At 54.0% G+C, this 13,716-nt stretch overlaps 1 non-coding gene across 1 annotated transcript; it reads right to left on the bottom strand.

Moving 5' to 3' along the window:
• Nucleotides 1–4,182: 4,182 nt before the first annotated feature.
• On the bottom strand, nt 4,183–4,289 carry LOC147668772 (U6 spliceosomal RNA). Its single transcript, XR_015303832.1, has one exon. It is a non-coding gene; the product is annotated as a U6 spliceosomal RNA (small nuclear RNA).
• Between the last annotated feature and the right edge of the window lie 9,427 nt (nt 4,290–13,716).

The raw sequence follows: 13,716 nt of genomic DNA, 5'->3' as shown, positions 1-13,716 counted from the left end.
AGGATATGGGTGGACGTCGTCCACAGAGGAGGGGGACCTTGTCACTGACTGTTTGGCCTGGGAATGTCTTATTACTTACCGGTAATCTTCATTACCCCGATTAGGGTCCTCCCCGTCCCAGTCCTTACCACGTGAGGCAGTCCTGCCTCCACCCAGCCAATCAAAACGCCAGAAATCCAAAGGTCGAAGGTGACATAAGCCCCTCCCACCCACCGCCATGCCTGTTATCAACAAGACTCAGACACAAACACAGCGGGAGGGAGGGAGGGAAGAGGACTGGGACGGGGAGGACCCTAATCGGGGTAATGAAGATTACCGGTAAGTAATAAGACATTACCCCCTCATGGGTCCTCCCCGTCCCAGTCCTTACCACGTGAGGAACTCACAAGCAGAGAACCAAGAAGAAAAAATGCAGGACACCAGGGATCCATGCAAAAGTACAAAACTTCAAACAAAAAGCATCGACGAACAGCAGCGCACAAGACGCCAACAGAAAACGTCAGAAGAGGCAAGAAAAACATCAAGCCAAGAATGTCGCACAAAAGTGTGACGGGACCGCCAAAAGGCCGCCCCACAAAGCACCAGGATAGAGACCCCGCCCCATCAGCACAGGAAGCAGATACAGAACCCACAGGAGACAAACAGGGCAGGAGAAACCCGAGACTATAGTGAACATCGGAGGCAAAACAGAAGAGCCCCGTGAACACCCAAAGAAGGGGAACAGGAGAAACCCCCACAGCAGGCAAAACAGGAAGCAACACCTCCAGCCGCAAAAGGAAACACGAAGAAACAGGCAGAAAAGCCCGATCTAAGCCGCAAAACAACTCAAACCTGCAGAAACTGCAAAGAAGGAAACAAAACGAGCAAGGCACCCAACCGACAAGCGGAAGAGAAGGCCAGCAAAAAAAAACACCGCAGTGGACAACCACAACACGTCCACCACTAACAAGGACATGAAAGGGGCAACCGCAGACCATGCAAAACAGCAGGCAAGGCCCAAAGAAGAAACGAGAACAGGAGAGCCCGGACAACGAAGCAAAAGCTCCGAAGAAGCCGACCCACCAAAGGGCAACAACCACCGAGGAAGACCCAAGGCCCTGACAATCACAAACCGCCGTCAATGAGCAGACAAAGCGGAAGGGGAAAATCCCAACAACAAACCCAAGCTGGAGAAACCAGCACAGAAACAGGAACCCCACCATGGATTCCGACCAAGAGAAGAGCACCAGGAAACAAAAGAGCCCCAAAGTGCATCTCAGCTCCAAAGAGCGGAAGGCCAACGCGACCAACACATGCCACAGGCCACCACAGAAGAACAGCCCAAAGACGCTAAAGACAGCCGCTCAAGAGACAGGCAGTCAGAAGCAAGCGCCAAAGACAGGGCAAAGACAGCAGCGGACCCAGAAGCAGAGCCGGAGGCAAGGGAGGCTGGCCAAATCCGACTCCCACCAGCAACAGCAGGAGCGGAAACCAAAAACAGCAAGGCCAACCCAACAACACCGACACCCCCCAAACCTCCACAGAGCGCCCGGGAGGAGAAAAACGGGAGGGAAGGCATACAGAAAACCCAAAGGCCAAGGAAACGAGAGAGCAACCCCCGAGGACAGACCACCCCGGAACAAAAACCGGGGGAGAAGAGCAACAGGAGGGGAAGCAAAAATGACCAAACCAAGAGTCCCAAACCAAAGACAAAAGGACCTAGAACAGAGGAACAGACAGAGGGAACGCCACACGAAGCAGCAAGACATCCCAGCGCAGGGCCATTCCAAGCACCAGCGCACAGTCCCAAGCACCCACGCAATGTCCCAACAAAAGGACATGTCCCGTCGAAACAAGCACCAGACAGCACCAAACAGAGGACGGCAGGAAGCGGCCTAAGCCACCAAAAGAAGGCACAACTAGAGTACCATTCCATGAAAGAAAACCAACCGCCGTAACAGGGATGCCTCTCAAGAACCTCTGAAAGACAACAGAGAAGTCGCCGCCCAGACACAAGACAGGGAAGCCCGCAGGAACAGAGACACATACCGGGACCCCCCAAGAAGGCCCAACAACAACGAGCCCCCAGAGCGCCAGCCCGAACAATAGACAAGCCGGCCACCAAGGACCCCAACGGGGCCCCCAACCCAAGGACAGGCATCCAAGGACAACAAGAGGAGAGAGGAAAGCAGAAATGCACCCCCCACACCAGGTCAGGAGAGCAAAGCCACCAGAACAGGGGAGAGAGGAACCAGAGCCCCGTAACCAGCAAGACAAAGGACCCAACAAGTCATCAGAAGAAACACCAATGACACGAGGTGCACAAGAGCCCAAGGAACCACAGCCGAGGAGGCAACCACCAACTGCCGGACACAAAACCAACCTCGAGCCGGGGCAGGAGGGAGACCCAGTAGGACCCGCAGAAGATCCAACAGGACAGAGAACAGATCCGGATATATGGAACGCCTCACGAAATGCGTATCATCCTAGCGCAGGGGCCATGGCAACCCCCTCCAGCAACGCCCAACAGAAAGCATACGAGCCGCTGAAGCGAGCACTGAGAAACAGCCCCCAGCAAAGCGTCAAACCGGTCCCGAGGAACTGAAGCCCCCGAACAGGAACCAGACGAGGAACGGCCAGACCCAAAACGACCCCAGAAACCGGAACCAGGCCAGCGAACCCCCACAGCAGGAGCTAGCACCGTGGAAAAAACCAGAGGAGCATGAGAGAGACCAAAAGGAAACACCTGAAAACAGGAAACGGAACTCAACCACCGCAAACCTCCGAGCAGCCGGATGGAGGGGAACGAGAAAAACAGGCGACTCCCACATCTAGGGAAGCCAAAATTACCCACCAAGAAGAGGGGAAAACCGGGCTGCAAGGGGCACAACCGAAAGGGACACAGCCGCACCAACCCGACCAAAGCCCCGGGAGGCAGAACCGAACAGAAAGACCAACGGGAGCCAGGACCCGGAACAGAGAGAAAGAGGACCCCCGGCCCCACTCCATCACCGAAACCAGCACCACAGAGCGTAGCGACAAAAAATTGGCCGACGCCAAAGAAGATGGCAGAACGCACCACAGTGCCAACGGACAATGAAGCGACCGTGAAAACAGCCTAAAAGGGGGACGGCCCGGAATGGAAACCGGCAACCAAGAATGACGACCAACAGGAATCACCATTCTCAAAGCAGACCGGACCAATGACACCAAAGGAGATAGGCGACCCACAAGCAGGTCAACACCAGGAGCGGAACACATAACCTGAAGAGGAAGAGATGCAACCACCAGGCCACGGAGACTACTCATGGGCACAACATATCCGACTGACATTCAGGGGCAGCAGCAGGCGCCGCAGAGGCAGGGAACCAAACGTAGTGCAAAAAATGCAGGCATAGGACCAAGGCACCAGGGGAATGGCAAAGCACCAAAACGCAGGCCAGAGAGAAATCTCACAAGCCCCCGCCGCCCCGGTAGCCGAGGACAAGGCCCAACCATCCGGGACTGGAAGGAGGGACCCCTAAGAAAGCACAGACCGAAAAAGAGCAAGCACACACCCCAAAAAGGAGAAGCAGCACACGAACTCTTGAGAGCAGAATCCACCAACCGCCCAACCCGGACCTCCAGGGAAGAAGCCTCCGAAGACCGAGGGAGAAGGTGCAAAAAAGAAGAAAAATGGAGGATACCAGGAGACAAAGACTGCCAGGCGAAATCATGTCCCCAGAAAGAGAGGAACACCCCGCATGGCAATGCCAAGCCACACCGCAGCCAGTACAGCTTACAGGACAGCACGAAATGGCCGGTAAAAAATGGGAACAAACCCCGCCGGAGCAAATGAATCAGGGAGAAAGACCCAGCAACAAAACGCCAGAAATCTCATGGACCAACCCCGAATGTATACCCCAACAGGGAAAAAACGTCCACGATCCCAACAACAAGAGTGCATGCACCAGCAGCGCAGACAGCGCAAAACAGTCCAAGAAAAACTGCAAAAGATGCTACGTGGACAAAGAGAATGCAAATTTCCAAAGCACAGCATGAAAATGAACATCCCAAGTCACATTGACAGCATTGGCAGGACTTGAACCCTCAGCATATGATAGCCTGTGACACCAGAGGCATATGACACACCAATGAGCAACAGCTCCGTGGATGCACCGGAGAGGAAGTCCCCTCAAACATGGCGAGCAAAAGGAGCAAACCCCATATATGGAACGCTCCACGAAATGGCATGTCATCCTTGTGCAGGGGCCATGCTAATCTTCCCTGCATCGATCCAAGCTCAGTACATGTGCTGCCGAAGCGAGCACCAGGAAAACACCCAACACACCAATAAAGGAAGTGCCCAGCAACCTCCAGGAAACACTGCCCCAAACAGTAATCTCATATGTGAGAACAGAAAATAAACAAAAAAGGGCAGCCCTGCAGTCTCCACCCACAGCCACATATGTAGAACATGGCCGCAGGGGCCGGCCACTGCACTAAAGCACCAGCGCCGGAACGACCTGGGGCCAGAACACCAGGAGGGCTCCCCGCCCCAGCCCAGCACATGAACGGGGAGCATCCTGACCCCAGAACAGGAGCGTGGCCGGCCGGAGGACCGGAGCGGCCGCGCCGGTAAAAACATGAAAAGACCATAAACAGAAGCATTTAAAAATGCAAAAGAAACACTCACGGCACCGCCAAACCATCCAGAGCAAACAGGAACAGAGGCAGGAACCGGGAGCACCAGCGTTCCGACAGCCGTCGGAGCAGAAAAAAAACAGGCATGGCGGTGGGTGGGAGGGGCTTATGTCACCTTCGACCTTTGGATTTCTGGCGTTTTGATTGGCTGGGTGGAGGCAGGACTGCCTCACGTGGTAAGGACTGGGACGGGGAGGACCCATGAGGGGGTAATGGTTTGTTGCTCTGGCTGTATGCAAAGGGTGGATGGTCGTTCACCAGGAAGGGGGCGGTTGCCGCTATCAAGTTGGCCTAAAAATGCTATTTATATGCCTGAGGTCAGGGTGGTGGTGGATGGTCGTTCACCGCGAGGGGGAGCACCTTTCAAGGGTGGAGATTGGACCATGCTATGTGCTGGTGTATGCTGGACGCGGTCCTGGATGGTGGATGGGCATCCGCGTGGAAAGCGAGCTTCTTCCCGGCCCCAGATTTGGCCTGGCAGGATGTGCTTGGTATCTGGCAGGGTTGTAAGTGGTGGATGGTCGTTCACCGGCAAAGGGGGACTCCTGTCACTGGCATGGTTGGTCCGATGAAGGTTGGATTTTTGGGTTGCAAACAAATAGGGGCTTGGTGTTTTTACAGTGACAGGGGGGCATCTTTCCCGGTCGGGGATTGCCTCGAGATAGGGTATTTTGGGGCCCGTGAGGCATCGATGGGGTTAAGGCTGGTCAGCCACAGGTGGCCACATAAGTGGCGGAGGCATTCGCTTCGCTCGGGGGGTGGGGCAGGGAACCGCCTTCCGGGGTTTCCCTGGTTGGCGGTACTTTGGAGGGGTGGTGAGTCAAATACGGGCGGATCCACCCCTCGGGGGGGAGAACGGTACACTGGTGACTGATAGCGGGGCGCGGGAGGCAATGAAAGGAAATTCAACAAAGGATGTGCGGAGGGCAAGTGAAGGTGAGAATGGTTAGAGGAAGGAGGTCACCGAGTGAATGGGGGAAGAGTCAAACAGGTGAGATGGTTTGGAGAAGGAAGAATGGAGAATGAGTCTGAAGGAGATGGGGAATGTATATTTGATGCATTTATGTACCATGTAATAAAGTTTAAAGAGATGGGAAATGTATATTTGATGCATTTATGTACCATGTAATAAAGTTAAGAGTGCAACCTTGTCCTAATAAAATGGCCTTTTACGCTTCAAGTAACAGCGTGGAGTGTGGTTCTTGCGCGATGCGGGCCCCAGGGGAAGTAAAGGTCGCAGACCAGTCTTCCCCTGGGGTATTCGCGCGAGACCGGAAGGACAAGGTGTAGGGGTGGGATTAGAATGGGATGGGGTGGGGTTTAGGAGGCTATAAGGAGTGGGAAGAGGCGGAAACAGCCCTTCTTAACTCCTAAGCACCACCGGGGGGTTGCAGAAAGTTTGTCCGCCCACCCACCCTACAGGTCCTGAGTGATGGCCGTGGGGTGTTTTTTGGGCTGCGTATGCCAGTTTAGGGCAGGTTGCATAGGCGTTGCGGTACTTTGGAGGGGTGGTGAGCCAAATACGGGCGGATCCACCCCTCGGGGGGAGAACGGTACACTGGTGACTGATAGCGGGGCGCGGGAGGCAATGAAAGGAAATTCAACAGAGGATGTGCGGAGGGCAAGTGAAGGTGAGAATGGTTAGAGGAAGGAGGTCACTGAGTGAATGGGGGAAGAGTCAAAGAGATGAGATGGTTTGGAGAAGGAAGAATGGAGAATGAGTCTGAAGGAGATGGGGAATGTATATTTGATGCATTTATGTACCATGTAATAAAGTTTAAAGAGATGGGAAATGTATATTTGATGCATTTATGTACCATGTAATAAAGTTAAGAGTGCAACCTTGTCCTAATAAAATGGCCTTTTACGCTTCAAGTAACAGCGTGGAGTGTGGTTCTTGCGCGATTCCTTCAGCGCCTCACGTGACGAGTAATCTCCTGTCCCGATGCCTCACTCACTGCGAAGCTCGACGCTATTCCTTCAGCGCCTCGCGTGATAAGCAGTATCCAGCCCCGATGCCTCTCTCATTGCAGATCTCCCCTGCAGAACATCGCCGACTTCAGATGAACGTCGCCGTCTTTCCTCCGCACGCCTTCCGTGCTACACAGCCTCCGCTGGCCTGCACTGCACAATGCCTTTGCCGCCTCGACAAACGCTCCACCAGGACAGGAAGCCTTCCGCTGTACTTCGCAGCACAAATCCACCTTAGGACCACCCGTCGGTGTATGATTACTGCCTTAGCCGGCCACTCTTCCTTCACGGCTTCAATTGCAGAAACACCAAAAGATCCTGACAGGCGCACCCTGCCACAATGCTGAGTCGGCCGCCCTCGCCAGCACAACGCACCTTGTAGAACTCCTGAAGATATTGCTTGAAGGTAGTAGGCAGCAGCATTAACACCAGGAAATAATCGCCTACCCTGAGGAGTAGTGGCAGAGGATCCAAACACCTTCACGATGGAGATGATCCGGTGTGACTTCTTAAGGTGGGATTGTTTAGAAAAGGACGCTACATGTAGAGGCTGGTAGAAAGAACAGGGGAGAGGAATGCAGCTGTCCCCTGCACAGCAGTTTTCCCTCGTCACCAAATTGTTAAGAACAACTCTGCCGAGGTTGAAGTTCCAATCAGGTTTATGTATTCATTCCTCTGGAGTACCAGCCTGGCGCTCCTCAGCTTCATCTCCGAACATTCTCAGGTGCACTCCCGAGTAGCCTAGGGCCAAACCCACATGGGAGCGGGGTGGAAGATACCAAGGGTAAAGCGCGACAGGAAGGATACAACACTTTCATTTTATTTAACCTGTGAAAAATAATCTCTAGAGCCATTTTTAGTGAACCTCCCTTTCCCCCAGACCATTCTTGAGTGGCTTAAAATGCACTCTGTCAACCTCAATTTCCCCTTCTTCCAAAGACTCAAAGTCCTCATTACCCTGAATTTCTCCTACCACCCCAATACTTTGCTCCCTTCCTCCCCTCTTACTTCCACTCGGACATTCCCTGTCACCTATTCCACCATCGTATAGTTTCTAATTTATCGCTCTAGCATAGGGTGACGCTCTTTTTAGGTCCATCGATGTGTGAAAATTCGCCTGAAAATTCTCCCCTGGTGCAGGGCGTTGGATGCCTGTTCAAAACTTCTTTACTGCCCTTTATTTAGCTTGGCAGCATCTCTCCCTCAGTGGATCGCAAAACACTTGAACTTTATAGCCTCAGGAACCTTTTTGCTCCTCAAATTAACTAAACTTACATCGTTGTTAATGTCTTTAGTTATCCCGACATACTGCCCTTGTGATTCTAAGTCATTAACAATGTTAACAGGACCGGTGCTTTTATTTTTGAGTATCTTAACTGAAACTTCTTTGTCCTTATCTAGCTCTGCACACCCTGAATTATTATTTAAAAAGACAGCTTTCGGTTTTAAATACTTTACCTGAATTTTTTTAATTAATCGGTGTATGTCCTGTCTGCCAAACTATATCACCAGTTTCACTCGAGACCATAGGTGACAAGCACCGTTCTGCAGAAATTGACTTATTTAAATTTGCTGTATTTTTTCGTGTTCTGACAAAATAAAAATGTCTTTTGTCCTAACACTTCTTTGTTTTGCAGGCTAGGAAAACTTTCTTTTGTTTCAACCGGCCACTAGGGGGAGAATTTGAGCTATGTTTAAAATTAGCACTCTCCTTTTTAATCAGCTTTTCTCCTTTAATCATTCTGCTCTTAAAACGGGGAGAGCCTGGCACTGCGCCTGTGCGAGGCCTGCCCCTACTTCTCTTTGAAGAGCTGAGGAAACTTGGAGTGGCAGAGGTATTTAGAGCCTGAGGGCTGGAGTCTTTGTTAATCACTAAATCTTCACACTCTCTGTGGGAGGTGACAGGGGAGCCTTCACTAGGCTCCAAAGCAGTAACAGCTGCTGCCACACCACTTGCTGCCTGTCTCTTCTGTCTCTCAAAGCCCACTCCCTGACAGAAGCTGCTGCTACCATACAAGCGACGCCACCAAAACAATGTCCCTAGTTCACACCGCACTTCAACTGGCTGCTCAACTGTAATTCCGATCTCCTGATAGCTTGCGCTAACCACCAGCCTATCAGGACTGCTCACCTTCCTGGACTGTGCTATCAGCCCGAAGCTGCCCGGGGGTGGACATTCTACGAATGCCACCCCCAGGAGCCCTCATTCCCTGCAACTTCATTGCTCTAGTGGATAAATCCTGCGCAGTAATGCCCAAAACCAGACTTAAATTTCTTGATTAGCCGCGGAGGGCCACAAAGTGAAGATGAAGAGCCTCTCATCGGCTATATTGACCCGGATTGCAGAGGCGGACCCCCGTAGGGGCTAGGGAGCCGTCGCCATAACCATACGGCGAGCCCCCGAAGGGGCAACAAAGGGGGGAAGACGGCCCGGGAACGAAAGCAAAGTGCGGGAAAACGGGGTCTCCCGAGCAAGCAGGGGGACCCCGGAAGGTGCCAGGCAATGGGGGGGTTCCCCAGGTGGAGACATACTTGGTGGGGGGCATATAAGCGCGCTCCCCCCAGTGATACTCCTATGCACAGGAGCGGGGGGAGCAGCACGGCGCGAAGGAATCTTGTTTGTGGGCACAGCAGACGACGACGGACGACGGGAGACCGTACTGCCCCCGGAGGAGAGACACCGGCATTGGTAGCGAAGATGACTGCGGACAGAGCCCACACGATGCGGCGAGCCCAGGGATCGAGCCGGGAGGCGATGGGGATCGGGAGCACGCCGTAGCCTGCCCAGAAGCGTGGGAGAAGAGAGCGACCGGAGCCCACCCGACGCTACCGAGGCCCATACGGCGCGGCCGGCACGGGGTAACATACAGGCGACCCGGAGCGTGACCGGAGCCCACCCGGTTGCGAGGATGGAGACCGCGACCGGAGCCCACCCGACGCGGCCTGCACGTAGCCTGGGCCATCAGGTGTGAGGGGCGGACAGGAGCACGACCGGTGCCCGCCCGGCGCAACACAACAGAAGACCGCGACCAGAGCCCACCCGGCGCGGCCTATCACCCGGCGCGGCCTGCAAGACAGCAAGCACGACCGGAGCCACCCGGTGTGCCCCGGAGCCAGTTCACAAAGACAACGTTGCGCGCCGGAGCCCACCCGACGGCACCGGCAAGCGCAGCCAACTCGGAGGTGAGGGCCTTGGGGACAAGAAATCCCCCCCCCAGCGGCGTCCCCTAACTTACCGGTACGGGGAGACTCCCGGAGCCCGCCCGGCTCATCCGAGAGCCGACAGAGAGTGTCCGCTCAGCAGCCGGGGAGCAGGCAGGGAAACCGGTGGGCACCCTCTGGTGGCTGAAAGGAGGACTTGCAAGCAACGAAAAGGCCCAACAAGCAGAGCCCAAACAACGGAGGCAGGGCAGCTCCTGCAGGGTCAGTGAGCTTGGTGCATAACTTGCGGCAGCTGCACCCCGCCACGGAGAGCTACAAAAGGGGGCTTTGGTGCACAACTTGCTAGCGGCAGGACCCCGCTTTACACACAGCCTACAGCAGGAACAAGGGCAGCCCAAGCACTAAGGCATGGCCAAGAAAGGGGGCCCAAAGAAGGGCCAGGACGACCTGAACGACCTACTGCGGAAGATCCGCGCAGCATCAGAGGCGCATGGGGACGGATGGCTGCAGGAGCATCTCAACCGCGACCCAGACGAAGGAACGAGCAGGGGACGGGGCAACGCGACCACGCCCCCCGCGGCTAAGAGGAGCAGGAAGGCGCCAGCGAAGCTAGCTGATGCAGCACCGACCAAGAAAGCGCCAAAACGAACCCAGCCAATTGCATCCAGCACTGCGGTAACGGGGGCGGACAAGGGGACCAGCGACACGCCAACCAATGGTGAGCATATTAGCATGATCATACAGGAATGTTGCAAAGCAATGGCGCCACTGTTGTTGTAAGGGCTGGGGGTCCAGAACACGGGGGGTGCGAGGGCACAGCCGAGTGAGGGACAAGGGACAGGGCGACCAGAAGGAACCACGCACCCACAGGGGGAAGGGGCCACAGGGGCTCCCTGGTACCTACTCAACCCAGGCGCGGCGCGACAGCAGCAGATAATAGAGCAAACATATACCGCTACAGGGGGTGAGGGGGGTCACCCACAGCAGCGTGGGGGGAGGCCCAACGGGTGAGTGGACCCTCAATGACCACAGCAATAGCGGGGGCGTACGCCAGACCCTCCCCAGGCCCCGCACCCCTAACCACCAGAGCGACAGGATTAGCCAGCCTGATCCCCGTGGCAGTAAAGGAAAGAATATGGCGGAAAGAGTTCATAGACATCTTCTCCTTATTGGAAATACAGCTAGAAGGGCTAGACCTGACCACATGTGACAAGAAGGAGGAAGACAGGAGGGAGAGGAGAAGGGAGCGGAAAGAGCGCTCATTTGATAATTGGTTGGACGCATTCAGGATTATGGCCTGCATAATAGTTGAAAAGTTCCCACAATGCGCAGCGGATTTATGGTTATACGAGGCAAACATACACAATGCGATAAGGGATGCGATGCGATAAGGGTTTCAGGCTTAAAATGCAGATGCACCCCGAGATGGAGTGGAATGAGGAGGATGTGTCAGGTTTCATCCATAAGATGATGGTAGCAAAGGAGGCCAGGTCCTGGGTTGGAAGGGCTGAGCACTCTTACCGGAGCTCCTTTCAAAGAGGGAAAGAAAGACCATTTCAGAAACATAAACACTTCAACACAGGAAAAGTATCTCACACAAGCGGACCACCAGCAATATGCTTGAAATTTGAGACCAATGAATGCACATTTGGGGCGTCATGTAAATTCTCACACACATGTTCAGCATGCGGGGGAGGGCACCCAGCGGCAAACTGCAAGCGCAGAGAGAGCCATAAGCACGACAAGAAAGAGGGTAAGAAGCAATGAGGCGCGCAGGGCGGACCACGAGGGTGAAGCGCGACCGGGTACCCCCTCCGTAGCCTGGTCTCCCATCAACACTCAACGGCTACGCGCGCTAGCCAACAGATACCACAACAAGTCAGACGCAGAAATATTGGTCCAGGGATTTGAGGATGGTTTTACCATACCTTTCAAGGGCCCCCTCCCCCCCAGCTGCGGGCGGAACTTGGCATCGGCAATGCAGCACCCAGGGGTTGTGGCGAAAAAGATAGAGAAGGAGAGGCTGCTGGGCAGGATTGAGGGCCCCCTCCCGGCATCGGCGAGGGAAAGACTGGTCACCTCCCCACTGGGGGTGGTCCCCAAAAAGGAAGCAGGGCAGTTTAGATTGATCCACCACCTGTCGTTCCCAGACGGGCTGTCAGTCAATGACGGGATCGAGTCAGAGGTGTGCTCTGTGAGCTACTCCACGATAGACGACACAATAGACCTGATAAGGGCCTCAGGGAGCGGCACACTCATGGCAAAGGCAGACATCGAATCGGCGTTTTGCCTCCTCCCAGTCCATCCCCGACAGCTTTCACCTTTTAGGCTTCCAGTTGGAGGGACAGTACTACCACGACAAGGCAATGCCAATGGGCTGCTCAGTGTCATGTGCCTACTTCGAGCTGTTCAGCACATTCGTCGAATGGGCGTTACACGACCGCCACCCAGCGGGCGGTAAGCTGCACTTCTTAGACGATTTCCTATTTACCGGCCCCGTCGACTCCCCGGTGTGCAGGGACACGTTGGGGGCATTCACCAAACTTGCTGGGGAGTTAGGGATCCCTTTGTCCAAAGAGAAAACAGAAGGGCCCATGACAAGGATCACGTTCTTAGGGATAGAACTAGACTCAGTAGCAGGCACGTCAAGGCTCCCCCTAGAGAAGGTAGAGGACATCCGGGGAGAGATAAAAAGCATGCGCGGGCGGGACAAAGCCACACTGAGAGAGTTGCAACAACTGATTGGGAAACTGAATTTCGCCACCAGGGTCATCCCAGCGGGCAGGGTGTTCGCAAGGAGACTGACAAAACTCACGCGCGGCATCACACACAAGCACTACCATGTGCGCCTAGGGTCTGAGGTGAAAAGGGACCTTGAAGTGTGGGATGCCTTCCTAGCAGACTTCAACGGGGTACTGATCTGGAGGGAAGGTTGGCTGACCTGCACATAGGTTGAGCTGTACACGGATGCGTCGGGGAGCACAGGGTTTGGCGCAAGAGGTGCGCGGGCCAGTGGCCTGACAGCTGGCGCAGGCAGGGTGTCACAACAAACATAACATTTTTGGAGCTGTTTCCCATTGTGGTAGCACTAGATTAACACCTACACTCGTGAACATCATGGGAGACAACATGGCGGCGCCCTAAGGCCGACATCAACACTGCACACAGCGGATCGCTCATTTGCAAAATAATTGCAATTTGATAGAAAGAGGCAGAACAAATTGCCACAGGTGGAAAATGACCCCCTCCAGCGCGCATAGGGCATGACATTCTCTCAGCCTCTCACCAAGTAGCAAAAGCGAAGACAAAGCCATTCTCTGCCTAGAAACGCCAGGCAACCATTTATTTATGGTTCCTCCTAATATTTTCCTTCCTGTCTGTGGTTTTCTACTCGCCCACTCGCCCAACCGAATAGCCTAAATTATTTCAATTGTCAAGAAAGGGGGAAGATGTCCATTAGTGCTTAATTTAAGCTGGTGGTTGGATTCTGCCAACCCCAGGAAAGATCTTACAGTTCTGTTCTCTGGCGTGGGTGCTTTTACAATACTTTTTGTCAAATCCAAATTTGGGCTTACTCCTTCTCCTGAAATATTATGTCCAAATAATTCTCTGAGGTTACTCAAAATTTGCATTTCTCTTTCTTTATTACTAATCCAACTCTCAGTAACCGGTCCACAAACCTCCTGCAAGTGTTTATCATGTTCCTGTTAGTCCATGCTTCCTGTCTGCCTTTTTTTACTCGACTCCCCCTACCCAATAGCCTGAATTGTTTCAATTGTCAAGAAAGGGGTAATATGTCCATTATTGTTTAATTTAAGCTGGTGCGTATAGGATGGGGAGGAGGGGCATCAGCACTATCTTTTAGGAGACCAATGTAAGCTTCTGACCAAGCACTCACCTGAATACCAGGGGCCTCATTTA

This window comes from Lissotriton vulgaris, unplaced genomic scaffold (assembly GCF_964263255.1).
Source record: "Lissotriton vulgaris unplaced genomic scaffold, aLisVul1.2 SCAFFOLD_1348, whole genome shotgun sequence".
NCBI lineage: Eukaryota > Metazoa > Chordata > Amphibia > Caudata > Salamandridae > Lissotriton > Lissotriton vulgaris.
This window is presented reverse-complemented; position numbering and strand designations above follow the sequence as displayed.